At 44.0% G+C, this 17,482-nt stretch overlaps 1 protein-coding gene across 1 annotated transcript in view; it reads left to right on the top strand.

Moving 5' to 3' along the window:
- Positions 1–13,491, top strand: part of DOT1L (DOT1 like histone lysine methyltransferase) — a 590,530-nt gene extending 577,039 nt beyond the window's left edge. Inside the window, 1 exon segment of the mRNA XM_029610991.1 lies at positions 13,116–13,491. The gene's annotated coding sequence lies outside the window, so the exon portion shown is untranslated.
- The last annotated feature ends 3,991 nt before the right edge of the window (positions 13,492–17,482 follow it).

The following is a 17,482-nucleotide window of genomic DNA, read 5'->3' as shown; positions in this document are numbered from 1 at the left end:
GCACTAGTCTACATGCTGCATTCCTTGATAAGGTTTATTATATGTTCTGTTTTTTGTTTCTATTGTTTTCTTTCTTGGAAGCCTTCTGGTTTTTGCCTGTGGAATGAGGGAAAGTTTTATGTATTAAAACTATTTATCTTGGCTTGTTACATGGAATACTGGCAGGCTGAAGTCAGCCCGGGAACCTATAAGGGGTGATGTCAGCAAATCTGTTAGTTTTTGCCTCCATCGAGTGGTTGGGAGATATAACCCATGCATCTGGATTGGTCTGGCTGGACTCAAGGAAAGGAAATTATCAGGTAAGAACTAATTTCTCCTTGTACAGGAAAAAAGTTTACATTTTCAGGAGCAAGTTACCCAAAGCAGACTTCCTAATGAGTGATCAGCTTGATTGGAAGGATCTCCATGTTTGCAAATTCGTCTGCCTAGCTGCTTTATGCCTGTGTAATAGAGAACCCTTTAAGGAATTAAATGCATGCTTTTATTTCACTGGCTAGAAATGACTGTATTTCTGAGTTGGGTACTCATGAGTGATCATTGTAGTTCAACGTATAAATTATACATATGCATGTAGTGTGCCTGCAGCTACGTAACCATATACCTTTTTGTTTTAATAATTACTTCCAGGAAGCACTGTACAAAAATCTTTATTTTTAGAACAAGCAGCAGCACTCTGGATGTTCCATGCAGGGGATGCACCTCTCCATCTGATCAGTTAGATGGGATGTGATAGACCTCAATGTCAAAGCTTCTTTTTTTCCTTGGTCAATGACATCACAAAGGGACTGGAAGGAAAAGCACCTGTAAAAGCAATATTAGTAACTTAGAGGGCAATTTTGAATCTTGCTGTGGGGCTTGCGGAGTTTCACTTTGAAAATTCTGCTAGCAGGCATAAAGTTATCTGCATGCTTTTTGCATCTGCATTGAATCAGACACAACGAAACCACACACCAAAATTTCAGAATGAGATATCTATGCATAGTTTCCCTTCCCACTTCTCACCTTGGCTATAAATGTGTGCTGTGCACTAGGAAGCAATAATCTGAACACACTTTTTTATGGGTAAACACTTGTAAACTCTTAGAAAAACATCTGATTGCTGCCCTTTTAGTGCTTAGCTCTTGTCTGTTGGGATCAATTTCTTATTACTCTCAAGGAAGGGAGGGATTTCCTTAGCTAATTTATGTTGTGGGGTATCGATAGGCACTTCTGCATTGAAACAAAAAGTTTCTTCCTGGTCCTATATGTGGAAATGACTTCAAATTGCTGCACCAGGCCTCTTCTCTGCATGCGAGCAGTTCACCTCCTTAGCACTCATGGGTTATGTAACCGTGGACGGATTCTTCCACAGCTTTCTGGAAAGACAAAAGCCTTTCTCTGTTCGTGCTGCCACAGCCCTGCGGCTCCCCTCAGTTCCATATACAAGCTTTGTCTGTTGGGAGTTTCAGGTAGAGGGCAAACTCCAAAGCGGAACAGCTGTCTCTAGAGAACACTTCTGAACTTTATTTTACTTTCTAATTGCCTCATATGTTATGTTTTTTCTTCTAAAAACTTGTCCAAATAGCTTTTAAAGTTTAGTATTACAGCCAAGCCATTCTTTTGACAAAATATTACATAACCTGAGCTCACCATTCTTCGAGTAGAATCCATTCTTAAAGAATCTGTTTTTACTTTGAAAGAGTGACACTTGTTTTGTTTTCTTGTCACTGGATTACAAAAATCTCCTTGCAAGATCCTTTGGTGGGAATGGAGGGAGTCTTACTGACGTGTTTATACAGTTCAGTCAGTAAAACTTGATTAAGCAGAGGAATAAAAACAATATTTATAATATGATATATGCATGTCTCTTCACAATATCTTTATTATACTTATTAAGCACATACAAAATATTTTCACAAAAATTTCTTAAATCAATTTTAGTGCACCACAAAATACATACATATAAAACCCATCATATACCCCTCCTCATATTAATAACAACCATAAACCCCATACCACTCAGTCCCTGCTCTTTCATACCAACACACATTCATACACCACCATAAATAATCCCTTATTAAACTGTTCATATTCAACAAATGGAATATACTACAACTAAACAGATTAAGAAAAAGCTCTCCCCAAAAGTGTGTTCTCAAACACCAAGATAGTCTGTTTTACTATACTCCCATCTCAACTTCCAAATGTAGTCTGTTTTAACTATACTCCCGATGAGGACCCTCGTTTCACCCAAAAGGGCTTCTTCAGGGGATACAACTTACTACACCTTCGTCTGATGTTTTCAAGGATATAAAATTAATTACCTGATAAATCTAGTCTTTCAACAGTGCCAGTAGTTCAAAACCACTTCCTGCACATCATAGAAAGGAGCTGAACTTCCCATATTCAGCTCTTCAGAAATTCCTCAACTGTTCTTCAACAAATCTATAAAATATAAAGAAGAGAAACCTCTCAAGTAGACCAAATTGGTATCTTGTACTCCACCTAATTATTAGTATACACACTTACCTGTTTATACTATCCCACACCAAAAATAACATTCACAAAATCCAGTTTTCTCACTGAAACCACAACATAATTACGGTGCACCTGCAAATACAAAACACAATATTCTATTTACCAATAAACCCAAAGCAACTAATATTGCTAATGATCTAAATAAAAAGCTATTCACATACGCAATGTCTAAATCCCAAGGTCTCTTCGGATATACCTTCAAAAAGCTCCGCTTGTCAACATGGCTCCAACCAATGCCTCCCGTACAACGTCTTAATACATAAGTACCAACACGTCCTCCTTATATAATCCAAATCAACCAATCCTCAAGCATCAACTACCCCCCTTCCCCATATCTTCCAATAGCAGGATAGAATTCCAAAATCATCCACGAATATGTATTTAAAACCAACCAAAGACATATCAAATGCACAGGAAACCCTTCAAAATCATCCTCTCCCACTCATTCCTCAAATACACACTTATTAGATACAAAGGAATCCCTTCAACATCATCCTCTGTCTGCCTCATGTATCTGAGCGCACCAACATTACCTCAAAAACCTACTTCCTACCATCCAAGCAATCATTTTCAAATCTAACAACCTCTCCATTCCCTGCATATGTACAGTAATATACAAATAAATCCTGTAACATTTATCCCCAGTTTCAATAAAATGCTTCCCATTCTACCGCATTATTCAGACCATGGGGGTAATATGTTTTCCACATAAAGATGTACCTCTGCTCCAATTGCCATAATGCTTTTCTCCCCTCACCCCTGTTCTGAATCGAAATCTGTTGTATAACTAAAAACCGTAAATCCTCAACCTCTGATGGTCATTAGTTTGCCAGTGCATTACAAGTGGAGCTCCCTTCTTCCCTAATCTCAACAGACTCTTATGTTCTATAATTCTAGTTTTAATTTCTCGCCCGGTATGTCCAATATAAACAAGACCACACAGACATAAAATTGCATATACCACCCCCACAGAATGACATGTGAAATGACCCTTTATAATAAATGGGTATTTCAATGAAAAAGAACTGAATGATTTAATATGTAAGACATTACTACATACTGAGCATCCACCGCATGTATATTGACTCCATTCATTATCCATGTCATGTATCGTATTAGCCCGTGTTAATAAAGTTCTTCAATTTCTACCTTTTTTTCATAGCAAAAATTGGTCTTTCAGAAAAATCAGGCAAGGATCTTAAAACAGGCAAATATTTAAGGATAATTTGTTTACTCCTCCAAGACTTAGAGGATAAAGGGATACTACATACTATGCTGTTAATATGATTATGAAGGGTAGATAATAACAAATTCTCCCTATTAGCATATAATGCTCTTTTGTATGCTTGTTTAATACGTAGCCACATACAGTAAATTTGTGTGTGAGCCGTTTAGCACAAATCTTATTGTCATGGACCGAAGTACAGATCCATCTATACCTTAAATACTTTCTTTTAATTTACAGGGATAAAAGCTATCAAAATGTAGAATAGAATTCTTGTCCGTAGGTTTAAAAAATATTGAAGTCACCAATTTTCCTGATGTTTATAAACCATCTAAATATGGTAATTGGGAGTCACTGGATTGAACTGTAAATATCAAGTTTGAATCAAACAAATTCATTGATGTAATAAACCTCACTAAATCCTGCTCATTTCCGGTCCATAACCAAAGCAAATCATCAATGTATCTCTTCCAGAAGGGTATAGATTTAAACAAGGGGGATGAATATATATGCTGTGATTCACAAGTTACTACAAATATGCATGTGACTGATGGGGCAAGGGTGAACCCATGGGGATCCCTTTAACTTGTCTATACAAAGTACCTTGGAATTCAAAATAAACATTTCTTAAGATATCTGCCAATTGCGTGATAAACATACTTCTACGATGTAATGACTGAAATATAATATCGAACGCCTTTTGTTGGGGGATATTTATGTAAAACGAGGTAATATCTGCCATCACCAATTTCCATGTCCCCTTTATCTGACCAACCCCATTAATTTGGTTAATGAAAAGTGTTGAATCCCGCACACATGATCTTATAAAAGATGGCTTCTTTAAAAATTTGGGACATAATGGGTTAACATAATTTCCTTTTAAAGCAACAGTACTAGCGAAAAAAAGTATTCAGATAATTTAGCTGTCCATCCAAGCTTGTTAAGATTCACCTTTTTATGTTCTGGATTTTCATTTCATTTCTCAGGCAGTATTACTGTTTAAAATTTTTGAAAGCATCTTCTGTTGAGTAGTCCCCACTATTATGGACCTAATTGAACGGTTGCGCAGGTTCTGTGGGAGCATGATACAGGAAGTACCCTAATATATGCAGCATGAATACAGCATGCGTGTAAGGAAGGAGACCCTTAAGAATGAGTTAAACCATTTCAAAACATGCTAAAAAAAAAACAAAAAAACCCCAGAAAGGTAGACAAACCTAGGAATAGAATAAGGCACAAAGAGAAAATACCAGAAAGAAGAGCAGGCAAGCTGATGTGGAAGGCCCTAACTAGTAGTGCGACTTTAGTGAGTCTATCTTCCATTACAGATTCCTTTCTGATGCATGGTGAGTTTATTCTTCTAACAAATTTTCTCTCTTAGTAGCAGTTCATCAGTTTAATTACATTTCTTCATTAAGTAGCCTTTCCTAGCGTGTAGCCAGATGGACTCAGAACAAGTGGGTATAGTGTGCTCGTGCTAGCAGTTGCAGACGGATCTGACGTCAGCACGGGTACATATACCCCCACAGGAAGTGAAGCAACTCAGTAATTTCCGTCTCCAAAGCAGTTTGGAGCTCCTGCACGCTCGCTGAGCGTGTTTTCCAAATCTACTTTCTACTTTCGACTTACTAAATTTCTACGAAGATACAGGCGACGAGCCCCGCACTCCTGCGGTGATACCCTCGGGTCCCTCCCCCAGTTGAATTTCCCGAGGTGATTTCCGCGATCCCTCGGAGGTTTAGGCCTCGGTCCGGTGGCCGAATCACGGCAGGGATCTAGCCTCCGAGCGAGAAGGGCTCGGGCCTGGCTGAGAGGCGCCTCGGTCCCGGCGTGGACTTCGCCCCGAGCGGACGAGTTCGGCGGCTTAGAGGCAGCGAGTGCATTTCCTCGAGCGCGGCGGTGAAGGTATTTCCCCTCTCCCCCCGCAGCCGGAGACCGCCCAGGTTACAGTCTCCGAGGTACGAGGATCGGCGGCGTTGCCGGTGGATGACACGCCGTGGAGGTCGCCATTTTGTCTGCCTTGTTAAGATATCAAGCGCCCAGGATAGGCGCCTGTGGAGGGGCGCAAAACGCAGCATATACATATGATATGTTCTTGAGCGCATATAGCTGAACGCATATTCTGGAGTGCATATTGTATATTACTGAGCGCATAGTGCTGTACGCATAAATTTGAGCGCATACTGTATATTTGAGCGCATATCGTATGTTCTCGACCGCATATAGCTGAACGCATATTCTTGAACGCATAGTGCCGAATGCATATTCTGGAGCGCATATGTTATATTTGAGCGCATATTGGATATTATTCACCGCATAGTGCTGAACGCAAATTCTTGAGCGCATATTGTATATTTGATCGCATATTGTATATTATTAAGCGCATATTATTGGTATAAGCCGGCGCCCTGCATTTGCAGCGATGGAACACTTGAACGCCCCGGCGTTTCCAGGGGCGGCGCCTCCTGATTCCAGCGTGAAAGCTCTTGGCCTATGCTCAGCGTGCCAGCTTAGAGCCACGCAGAGCGAGGAGCCAGACTCCCTTTGTGCCCAATGTGAGGAGGCCGTGGGAGCCTCGGGCCAGGACCAGTCTCAACCGAGGTTTACCGACAGTTCCCCGGGGGCCACCCCGGATCTAGCGGGGCGCCCTGAACAGCCAGGAATTCTGGGGGACCTAGTACCCCGGCGGCTAGAGACCGCTTCCATTTCCTGGGTTGACTTATTTAAGGGGATCCACGCCTTTGTACAGATGCAGTCAGCATCCCGTCCAGGCCCTGCTGCCGCTCCGGCTGACCCTACCCCTGGCCCTTCTAGCCCTTATTGCGGGCATCTCGCCCTTATTGCGGGCATCCGCTCATGCGGACCCTGATGTCTCAGAGGACGAGTCAGAACCCCCCGAGGAGGGAGAACTTCCCTCAGGGATAGTCATATCGAACTATGAGGCGGTTCTTTCCCAAGGAGGATCTGTCCGACATGGTCTCTCAGTGCCTGACGGAGTTGGCTATTCCAGGCCCCAGCACCATGGAGGCATCTACACAGAACCCCCTACTGGAGGGTCTTCGTCCCACAGCCCGCCATTTCCCCTTCCTGCAAGCAGCGCAACAGCTGATCGATCTGGAGTGGAATGCGCCGGAGGCCTATTTCAAAGGGGGTCGGGCCCTGTCCAGCATGTACCCCCTGGACCCGGCAATCAAGGATATGCTGGCGTGCCCTCAGGTGGACGCCTTAGCGCTGTGGTCAAGCGCACTACCATTCCAGTGGAGGGGGGGGGGGCGGCCCTCAAGGACGCTCATGACCAACGCCTGAACACCATCCTGAAACACACCTTTGAGGTAGCAGCTCTGTCTTTGCGAATCGCAACCTGCTGCACCTTGGTAATGTGTTCCTGTTTGTCACAGGTCAGGAACAATGCCCCAGCAGCTGACATGGAGTCAGCTCTCTCGTTTCTTACGGATGCCGCCTCCGACCTAGTCCGTACAACAGCCAAGGGGGTCTCATCCTCAGTAGCAGCCAGGAGGCAGCTCTGGATATGAAACTGGTCAGCCGACGCCTCTTCTAAGACACGTCTCACTAGAATGCCGTTCAAGGGGTCTCTTCTGTTTGGCCGCGACCTAGATAAACTGGCCAGCACATGGGGTGCCTCTCCAGTACCTCGACTGCCGGAAGACAGGTCCAAGAGGAAACAGCACACCTTTCCGAGGCCCTCCAGTGGTAGAAGCTCCCAACGCTTCACTCCCTATAGGAGTCGCTACCAGGCACCTCGTCCTCAGGCCAGGAACCAGTCCTTTCGGACCAAGCAGCGCAAGAGGGGAGCCGGCTCGGGTTCGGGTCCCGGCCGCACCCCCCAATGAGAATCAGCCGCTCCATCCGGGGGTCGAAGCCATAGGGGGGCAGGTTAACCCTCTTCTACCCCAGGTGGGTCGAGATTACGTCGGACCAGTGGGTCCTCACCATCATATGAGAGGGGTATTATCTGGACTTCCATCACATCCCTCCGGACAGGAGGGATGTGATGGAATCTCCGTGGAATCTCCGTGTCCAATCCACAAGAAATCAGCACTGGAAGCTACCCTGGCAAGGCTCCTGTCCTTGAAAGCCATAATCCCAGTACCTGCATGGGAAATTGATTCTGGGCACTATTCCATTTATTTCATGGTACCCAAGAAAGAGGGCACTTTCCGGCCCGTATTGGACCTCAAGTCAGTCAACCGATACTTAAGGGTCCCGAGGTTTCGCATGGTAACTCTGCGCTCAGTCAAGACCGCAGTACAGCCAGGGGAATTCCTCACGGCCTTAGACTTATCAGAAGCCTACCTGCATATCCCGATCCATCGGGATCATCAGCGCTACCTACGCTTCAAGGTTCTGGGACAACACTTCCAATTCCGGGCTTTGCCCTTCGGGTTAGCCACGGTGCCGCGGACCTTCACCAAGGTGATCGTAGCAGTAGCAGCGGCACTCAGACGGGAAGGAATCCTTTTCCATCCCTACCTAGACGATTGGCTGATCAGGGCGAAATCACGAGAGGAGAGCCATCGGGCAACCGACAGAGTGATCGCCCTTCTGGAAAGCCTGGGATGGGTAGTCAACCTAAGCAAGAGTTGCCTACAGCCTTCCCAATCACTGGAATACCTGGGAATCCAGTTCGACACCCAGGCAGACAAAGTCAGCCTCACTACCAAGAGGAGGTTAAAACTCCAGACGCTTCTACGGTCCCTGATGGGAGCCAGTCGGCCCATAGCTTGGGACTATCTGCAGGTTCTCGGTCTCATGGCATCCACCCTGGAAGTGGTACCCTGGGCAAGGGCCCATATGAGACCACTACAACGCTCCCTCCTCTCTCAATGGAGCCCTCGCTTCCGGAATTACTCTGTGCATCTACCTCTACCAGCCAGACTGCGGACCCAGCTACGGTGGTGGTTGCAGTCCGACCACACGAGCAGGGGGTTGAAGATGTCCTCCCCCACGTGGACTCTGCTCACCACGGATGCCAGCCTGAGCGGATGGGGAGCACACTGCGAAGAGCTTACCGCCCAAGGGCGGTGGAACAGAGAAGAGTTGGGGTGGAACATCAACCGTCTAGAGGCACGGGCAGTCCGATTCGCATGCCTGCGATTTGCCCACAGACTGAGGAACAGAGCAGTCAGAGTGATGTCCGACAACGCCACCACGGTGGCATACATCAATCGACAAGGCGGAACCAGAAGCCAACAGGTGTCCCTAGAGATAGCCCCGCTGATGGCTTGGGCAGAGGCGAATCTCCAGGACATCTCCGCCGTCCACATTGCCGGAAGAGACAACACCGCGGCCAACTTCCTCAGCAGGGAAAGCCTAAATCCGGGAAAGTGGCAGCTGTCCCCCACAGCCTTCCAGATGATCGTGGATCAGTGGGGGATTCCGGACATGGACCGGTTAGCGGACAGGTCCAATGCTCAAGTACTCAGATACTTCAGCCGCAAGCGAGATCCGTTCTCTCACGGGATCGACGCCCTGGTTCAGCCATGGCCTCCAGGGACTCTGCTATATGCCTTTCCTCCGTGGCCCCTGCTTGGGTGCCCTGCTTCACAAGATTCAGAGACACAGAGGCCTAGTTCTTCTAGTGGCACCAGACTGGCCCAGAAGACCTTGGTATGCGGACATGAGAAGACTACTGGCAGGGGAGCCCCTTCCCCTGCCTCCTCTCAGGGACCTGCTTCATCAAGGTCCCATCCTCCACAAGGATCCGGCTCAATTCTCTCTTACGGTCTGGCCATTGAGAGGGCTAGACTGAAGAAGAGAGGTTACTCGGAGCCGGTGATAGATACACTCCTCCGAGCTCGCAAGTTTTCCACATCCCTCACCTACATAAGGATCTGGAGAGTATTTGAAGCCTGGTGCGACACTCATGGCACCAATCCACATGCGACCACAATCCCTGTTGTTCTGGATTTCCTACAGGATGGGCTTCAGAAGGGTCTCTCCCTAAGCTCCATCAAGGTTCAGGTGGCCATGCACCCAGATGTTTCCCGCTTCCTGAAAGGAGTCGAGCACATTCGTCCGCCACTGAAGTGGCCAGTGCCCGTGTGGAACCTCAACATAGTTTTGGATTTCCTCGCAGGATCCACCTTCAGACCCCTTCGGGGCCTGTCTCTCCGTTCGCTAACTTTGAAGATGGTGTTCTTGCTGGCAGTGTGTTCCGCACGCCGCATCTCAGAGCTACAAGCGCTGTCCTGCCGTGATCCCTTTCTCAGAATCACTCCTGAGGCTATCCATCTTCGCACGGTTCCCTCCTTTTTACCTAAAGTGGTCTCACAATTTCACCTCAACCAAACCATATCTTTGCCAACCACGGCGGGCTTGAAGAAATCAGAAGAAGGGCGTTTGCTACGCCATCTCAACATCGGCAGATTGCTACCCAGATACCTGGAACAGACAGAAGCAGTAAGAAAGACGGACCATCTGTTCGTCCTTCACAGCGGGAAGAAGCAAGGGGAAGCAGCCTCTCGGCCTACCATAGCCCGTTGGATCAAAGAAGTTATCAGAGCGGCCTACGTAGAGGCCGGAAAGTCACCACCTTTACAGGTCAAGGCTCATTCTACCAGAGCACAAGCAGCATCTTGGGCAGAATCGAGGATGCTGTCGCCCGCAGAAATATGTAAGGCGGCGACATGGTCCTCCCTCCATATCTTTTCCAGATTTTACCGTCTGGATGTCCAGGCCAGGGAGGACACAGCATTTGCGAGGGCAGTCCTACGCGGTCCTCAGGCAGCCTCCCGCCCAGTCCGGGAGTAAAGCTTTTGTACATCCCACTTTTTCTGAGTCCATCTGGCTACACGCTAGGAAATGCTGAGATTACTTACCTGATAATCTCCTTTTCCTTAGTATAGACAGATGGACTCAGCATCCCGCCCGGCTGCTGGTGAACATGGGTTTCACCAATTCAAGGTAAGCCATGTCAGTTTCTTACATAAGAGCGTCCACTCTACCAGGTATCGACGCCTTCCGGTTGGAAACGCTGGCAGTCTCCAGCTACTATCAATCGGTCAGGGGAATCCTGTTTTCTAATTCGTTGATCGGTCAGTACGCATGTATCCATAACAGCTTTTGCAAGGAAGATTACTGAGTTGCTTCACTTCCTGTGGAGGTATATGTACCCGTGCTGACGTCAGATCCGTCTCCAACTGCTAGCACGAGCACACTATACCCACTTGTTCTGAGTCCATCTGTCTACACTAAGGAAAAGGAGATTATCAGGTAAGTAATCTCAGCATTGTTTCTTACATTTGGTACACGGAACATGTATTGTTATTTCCTTAACCATCATTTGTTCATTTTTTCTTCCTGCAATTAAAATGTAGCCTGTATGTGGACCATTCTATTTTCCAGTTGAAATAGTCTTTATTTTTGGCACATTATTGCTGCATAGTGGAACAGGAAGTTCAAGATATCTTAATTCCTGAGCTGATATCACTGTGCTTTGTTGTCTTTATCATCTACAGGAGATCCTCTGGCCACTCTTTGTCTGTGTGCACTCCAGTTTCACTCTTACCCTTTTTTTTCATTAATTGACTAAATATCACCACAAGTTATTCTAAAGCTGCTGTCACTACTGATTAACTAGTAAGAGTTACCATGAGAGTATTGTCTGGCTGTCTTTGAGTGCTGCTAACAGTAGCATGACTCCTAGGCTATGCTAAGAAGGGAGCTCTGGTAGCAGGGCTAATCTGCTAGACCATTTGGACTAGCCACGGGTAATTTACCATTCCAGCTTGGAGATTAATATGACTGTGTAGTAACTATGTTTTAAAGGCAAAGGGTGACAGGCAGAGCAGCTTTATAAAGTGCCTTGTAAAAGTCTTTTACATTTTTGTACATTTTTCACATTCTGCTGCAAATCAAAGCACATTAAAGTAGAAGTTTGTTTTCACTACACAGCATACTCTGCAGTTTCAATGTGAAAGAGCAATTAAATATTCCAAAAGTAATTGAGTGTAAAAAACAAACTAAAATCTTGATTGTATGTCTTCACACCCTTTGTCATAACAAACCCAGATTAGCTCTGATTCAGAAAAGTTGCCTTAAGGCCTGTAATAAGTTAAATAGAGCCCTCCTATGTCCAGTCACAGTATTAAACTGATTCCTATACTCTTGGATGAGGAATCAAGAAGGTTTTGTGGTCTGAGAAGATAAAAGTGGAGCTTTCTAGTCTCAATGCAAAGTGATATGTCTGGCATAAAGCACACAGTTCATCTCCCTGCTAATACCATCCCTACAGTAAAGCCTGCTACAGGGAGCCTTGTGACGATCAAGGCATAAATGGATGATAAAAACCACTTCCAGCCTGCCTTAGACCTGGGACGGGGGAAGATTCACCTTTCAGCAGGACAATTATCTAAGCACAAAGCAAAAGCAACAATGGAATAGCTTAGTAAGAAGGAAGTGAGTGGCCCAGTCAAAGCTCAGACCTGAATCCAGTATAAAATCTGTGGCAAGACTTAGAGACAACTCCTGCCAAGAAGACTGGACAAAAACTGCATCATTCCACCGTGCAAAGCTGGTAGCTACTTACCCTAAATGACTCCTGGTGGTTCTTGCTACTAAAGGAGCTTCTACCAAGTGTTGTCAAGGGATGGGAAGGTTGATGCCATCAATATTCATTTTGGAATATTTCTGTAATTGTTCTTTCATGATGAAAGTAAAAGGGTCTGTTGTGTAGATCAGTAAAACAAACTTCTACTTTTGATTTGTATTTTGCAGACAGCAGAATGTGAAAAATGTACAAGGGTGTGAAGGCTAGAGATGTGAATCGGAACTGAAATCCAAACCGATTCTGGTTCCGATTCACATCTCTAGTGAAGGCTTACAAGGCACGTCAGATGTGCCTCCAACGTCTCACATTTACAAAGTCACCAACCTGCCTCCTTTTGGTTCAGATAATCTTGAAAATGCAGGAATTGCACGCCTTCCCAGACATTTACTTCATTCAGAATTTGGTTTGCATTTATTCTTTGAGCATGCTTTGGAAAGCAGCCTGTTTTTCAGAGGGCTGACAAGATTCTTTTTTTACACAAGAAGATGGTAATCCGTTTGGTTGGTTGCTTTAATTCTCTTACAGACAAACATACAATTAATCCAGAGGGGTGAGAATGTACACAGTCCCTAAATAGGCACATTTAAAAATGTACAGTCCCACTTCTCAGACCAAAAGGTATCACTGTAAAGCAATGCTTTGCTTTTTCTTCCTCCTCTCCAGGGTCAGTGGTACGCCCATGAAGAGGCCTGCTTTGCATAGTAGTATCCACCTGGCCAAAAAGTTGAATCCTGAATGCATTATTTTCTGCATTTTTACTGGAACGTGTAACAGTTCTTTTTACCTCTTGCTTATTTCCTGCAGGTAACTAGGATTTCTACCTCAACCCAATGGGACCTATGCAAGGACAATGTGGACCAAGTTTACTCAGCTTCCACTGAAAGGTGCTTGACTGGCCTGCAAGGGTTTTTTCCCTTTATATTACTACTGGACAGAAGTAAAAAAAAAAGTTACAGATCTATACAAGAGAAAAGAATATTCTACTGTGAATCGGAGTTCGAAAAATACTGCAAAAGGAAATGTAAAAAGTGGAAAAAAAATCCTCGGCTCCAGTTTCTATTGTTAATAGTTTAGATATTGTATTTATCTGGATTTTTTTTTAAAAGGAAAAGACAAATGTGACTTGCATTATTCCATCTTAAGTCATAAATGACAATAATAAAACTGAGCAGGACTGGCACTGTGTTGCTAACCTAACTTAATTTCGCCAAGCAGTTTAAGTCCAGTCCTAGCGTTTTCTGAACTTAGGGTTATCAGGTGACTTCATGCCACTGAGTCAGTCCTGGTTGTACGCTGTGGCACACATGGAGAAGGGAATTCCTGCTTTTCTTTGGGAAGTCAGAATGACATCTCCATGCAGTGGGCGAAAATCTGGGCTGGATCGGCCTGCCCTTGGTGATCCAAAGTCACCTGATAATCCTACCTGAACCTCAGGATGAGACTTAGAAAACCCAGGACTTGGACAAGCATCCCTGGGTGATGCAAGGTGATATTATGGACTTTGCTTGGCGCACCAGCAGAGATGATCTTTAAAAGCTTGTTTTTTGGTGCTACTAGCCATCAGAACCGTGCCTCTGAATATTGGTGCTGAATTCTGGGAGGGCTGACCAATACCAGAACAGTTCTCAGAAAGAAAAGAAAAGATCTATATGCATATATGTATATATTTTGCTAATTTTATTTTTTATTTATTTAAGTTCACTTTTCTCATATACCAAAGTTTGTTCATTTGCAACAAATCAAGGACAAAAGAGATTTGTTGGGCTTTTTTTCCCCCCTTTGTTCTGGAGCTCTGCAAAGCTCGGGTGTCAGACTTTGTTAAAAAAGTAATTTCAAGGATGAGCTCACGGCAGCTAGCCGTTGTGTGATGGATGTGCCTTGGCACAAACTCCGCTCCCTTGGACCATAGGAAGAGTTCAATTAGGTTCATGCAAACACTTTTTGTAGATGATCTGCTGGCTTCCATGAGTGGACGTGCACAGAGTATCCTGTGGAATGTGGCCTTTGATTTTGGTTAGAGAATAGTCATGAAAGATGTTTTACTAATGGTTTCCATCAGGCATGCTCAGGCACCGCTGCCAACAGTGAGAGATTTAGGAGAGAGGATGATGAATGGTCTTATGATCAGTCTTTCATTGAATTGCGGTCTTGTAAGGAAAATTCTTTGCGTTGGGAAATTAGAAAAAAAATAAGTAGAAGTTGGTAAGTGCAGTAAGAGATGGTTGATGAGGTGACCTCCAAAATCCTGAAAACCTAAGGTCTTGCCTAAGCTATAACTCCAGCCAAAACCAGAAATGTAATTTCCACTCATTGTGCCCAGCTGGAGTCCCGACTGAGACTTTGTCCTAAATGTGTAAGTATATATATGCCTCCAAGTGAGAGAAGAGTCATTCCATGTTTAGCTAACTCATGCAATGTGTAGGAGTGGCTGTGGAGTCCTGCAGAGGGAAGCCAGGGAAGTGGTGACCAAAGGATCCAGTGGTCAACAGGTTGCAGTGCATCTTACAACTTTTGGAACAGAAAAAAAATTCTTAAGCAAATGAAAATTTGTGCAAAACGTACAGAACTGATTTCTTCCTGTGATGCTTACGTTTTACAACTTTCAAGCAAAAGTCTGTCGGCACTTTCTGCAGAAATTGTGCTTGTGGAATTTTTTTTCCCCTTCCAGAAGCTGCAAGAATTTAAAGCAGTATCTTCATACTTAATTTGTTGCTTTTTTTATCCTCTGATCTTTAAATTTGGCCCTGTATATATGATCCCTACACCTCTGTTGGAAGCTTTGTATTTTTGGGGGGTTTTTTTGTCTGACCTAACATACATTCTTTACAGCAGAGGCCAAGGATCCAGATGTTTATCCCTAGCAGCCTGAGACTGCAGCAGCTCAGAGATCAGCATTGCTTCCAGGTGTAACTGTCTTGGTAACTCAGACATTGCATACTTTGGTTAAAAATAAAATGTAAATCTCGTCCTGCATAGATGAAGCAGAATAATGTCCCTATAGGACAGAAGCTTCATCAGATCTTCAGATTACTTTAGTATTATTCTTAGGAATAATACTTTTATTTTTCCAGAATTCCACTTTGAGTGTTTGGGTTTTTTTGTTTGCAGGGTATGTCTAGACTTGTTTCCCTTCTGACCAAATTGAGGGTGAAGCTTTCTCTAAAGAGCTGAATATATTTAATTTGCACATGTTCTCCCTTAGTCATGGTGGGAAATTTTTTCCCCGAATAGTCCATGCCATGTCTATGGTGACCAGATCTTTATAAAGAGCAAACTAGAACGCAAGAGGAGATGAATTCCTGGAGCCAGTAGTGGTTCTAGAATTGCTGTGAATCTCAAGCCGTAGACTGTTCTTCATATCACTGCTTGCTTCTGGCAATATTGTTTGACACCTGAAGAGTTTTGCAGAATTGAAGTGTTGGTCAGTCCCTTCTTTATTGTTCAGGCGACGTTTAAGGAATGGGAGCTGCCCGAGTTGGGACAGGAGAAGTCTATCTCTGCTTTTTGTTGCTTCAGTTTGAAAAGCAAGCTCTACCCACTGTGTGCTGTACAGTGTTTCACAAATCCACACGACACACAGCACTTCCCACCGTGCACACAAAGAAAATAGATTGCTTGCAGGATGTTATTTTTTTTAAATCCTTGAAACAAGCTCCCTACACTTTCCTCGGCAAACCTAGACAGCCATGTTGGCAAGGGTTGTAAGTTGGATCTCTCATACGGTTCTGACTGGTCCATGTCAAAAGCAGTATACAGAGGTAACCTCATTGCATTGGCTTAGATACCAGTGACCTTCATGTGTAGTGCGTGCTTGGTAAAGCAGAACACGCTCTGCATGCAGTTGGAATCAAAGTAGAGACCTACTCAGCCTACCCTAGTCATTGATGTGCTGGAGGTGGTACCTGAGGATCCCCTTCTTAAATTATTGTATTAAAACAGTGTCAGTGAATGGGGAAAAGCTGGTGAAAGCCCGCTGATTAAAAATAAAAAAAAATGTGGACTACATCACGATTTCTTGATGACGTGGGAGCATCTGAGCCTGTTTGATACTTTTCTGAACATGGCTGCTCCCAAAGTTGTGAGCATATTGGGGTTAGGGGGAGAAAAAGAGGGCAATTATAGGAGAGGAGTTCAAAAAATGCCAAACAAATATTGAGTTTATACAAAGTGATGCTTCTGTTCAGTCCAACACATTTGGAACATTGTCCAGTGCACGTGGAGTGGAGCTTGCTTTCTGGATGTGATGTCTTGTTTATAAACTGTTTTCATACTTGATTCAAAGAGGAAAAGAAATGGCTTAACTTAGTCTTTGTAAATTTGATTGACTTTCAAGTACCTTTTATGTATTTTATTTTGCGGGAGGGGCGATATGTTTAATTTTTTTTTTTGGCTTTTGATACAATTTAAAAGGTGGTTCACAAAAACACAAAAAAAGGCCCTTTAACAAGATTTTGCTATAGTCTTCTAAAAAACAAATTATATTTAGACTTTGGTGGCACGCTGTGTACAGGTGTGTGGCACACGCACTATTTTATAAATCCCGACGGAAATCATTTATAGAGTTCTTATGCTATCTTTCATGAAATATTTTGTGCACAGTGGGGGGAAAAAGACATTACAAAGCAAAAGGTTTCAATAAATACTGTATGGCTTAAATTCATTTTTTAAGCTACCAAGTGATTTAAAACTTTTTAATGTAATTATATTTTGGTTTTTTTTTCCTAGAGGAAAACCTAATTTATGATCACATATATTTTAAGGAAGTGGCAAGTGAAAATGTTTTGATAATATAAAAGATCTGTGAAATGCTTGGACTTGTCTCGTTTTTCTTGTTTTGATCACATCTTGTAGCATGTGGTTTCGGATGTGTAGATCATACGTGCCCAGCCTTGTACAGGAAAATGTGTGTATATGCAGTATGCACACCCAAAAACAGCAGCCAGGTTAGGGCAGGAAAGTGTGAACCATCTGCAGTTCTAAAAGTGACCAATTCTGGGAGTCTTAGGTCAGACACACTGACCGAGTGCATTATTGCCTATTGAAGGTCACATGGAACCCAAGGGCCATATTTTCAGATTTCAATCCTGAAATATCCAGTTCATATATCATTTGATACACCTGCCAATACATCACCTACTTTTATCAAGCCCTTCCCCTCTTATACTAACAGC

This window comes from Rhinatrema bivittatum, chromosome 8, assembly GCF_901001135.1.
Source record: "Rhinatrema bivittatum chromosome 8, aRhiBiv1.1, whole genome shotgun sequence".
NCBI lineage: Eukaryota > Metazoa > Chordata > Amphibia > Gymnophiona > Rhinatrematidae > Rhinatrema > Rhinatrema bivittatum.
The sequence above is the reverse complement of the archived record's forward strand: the minus strand, read 5'-3'. Positions and strand labels throughout refer to the sequence as shown.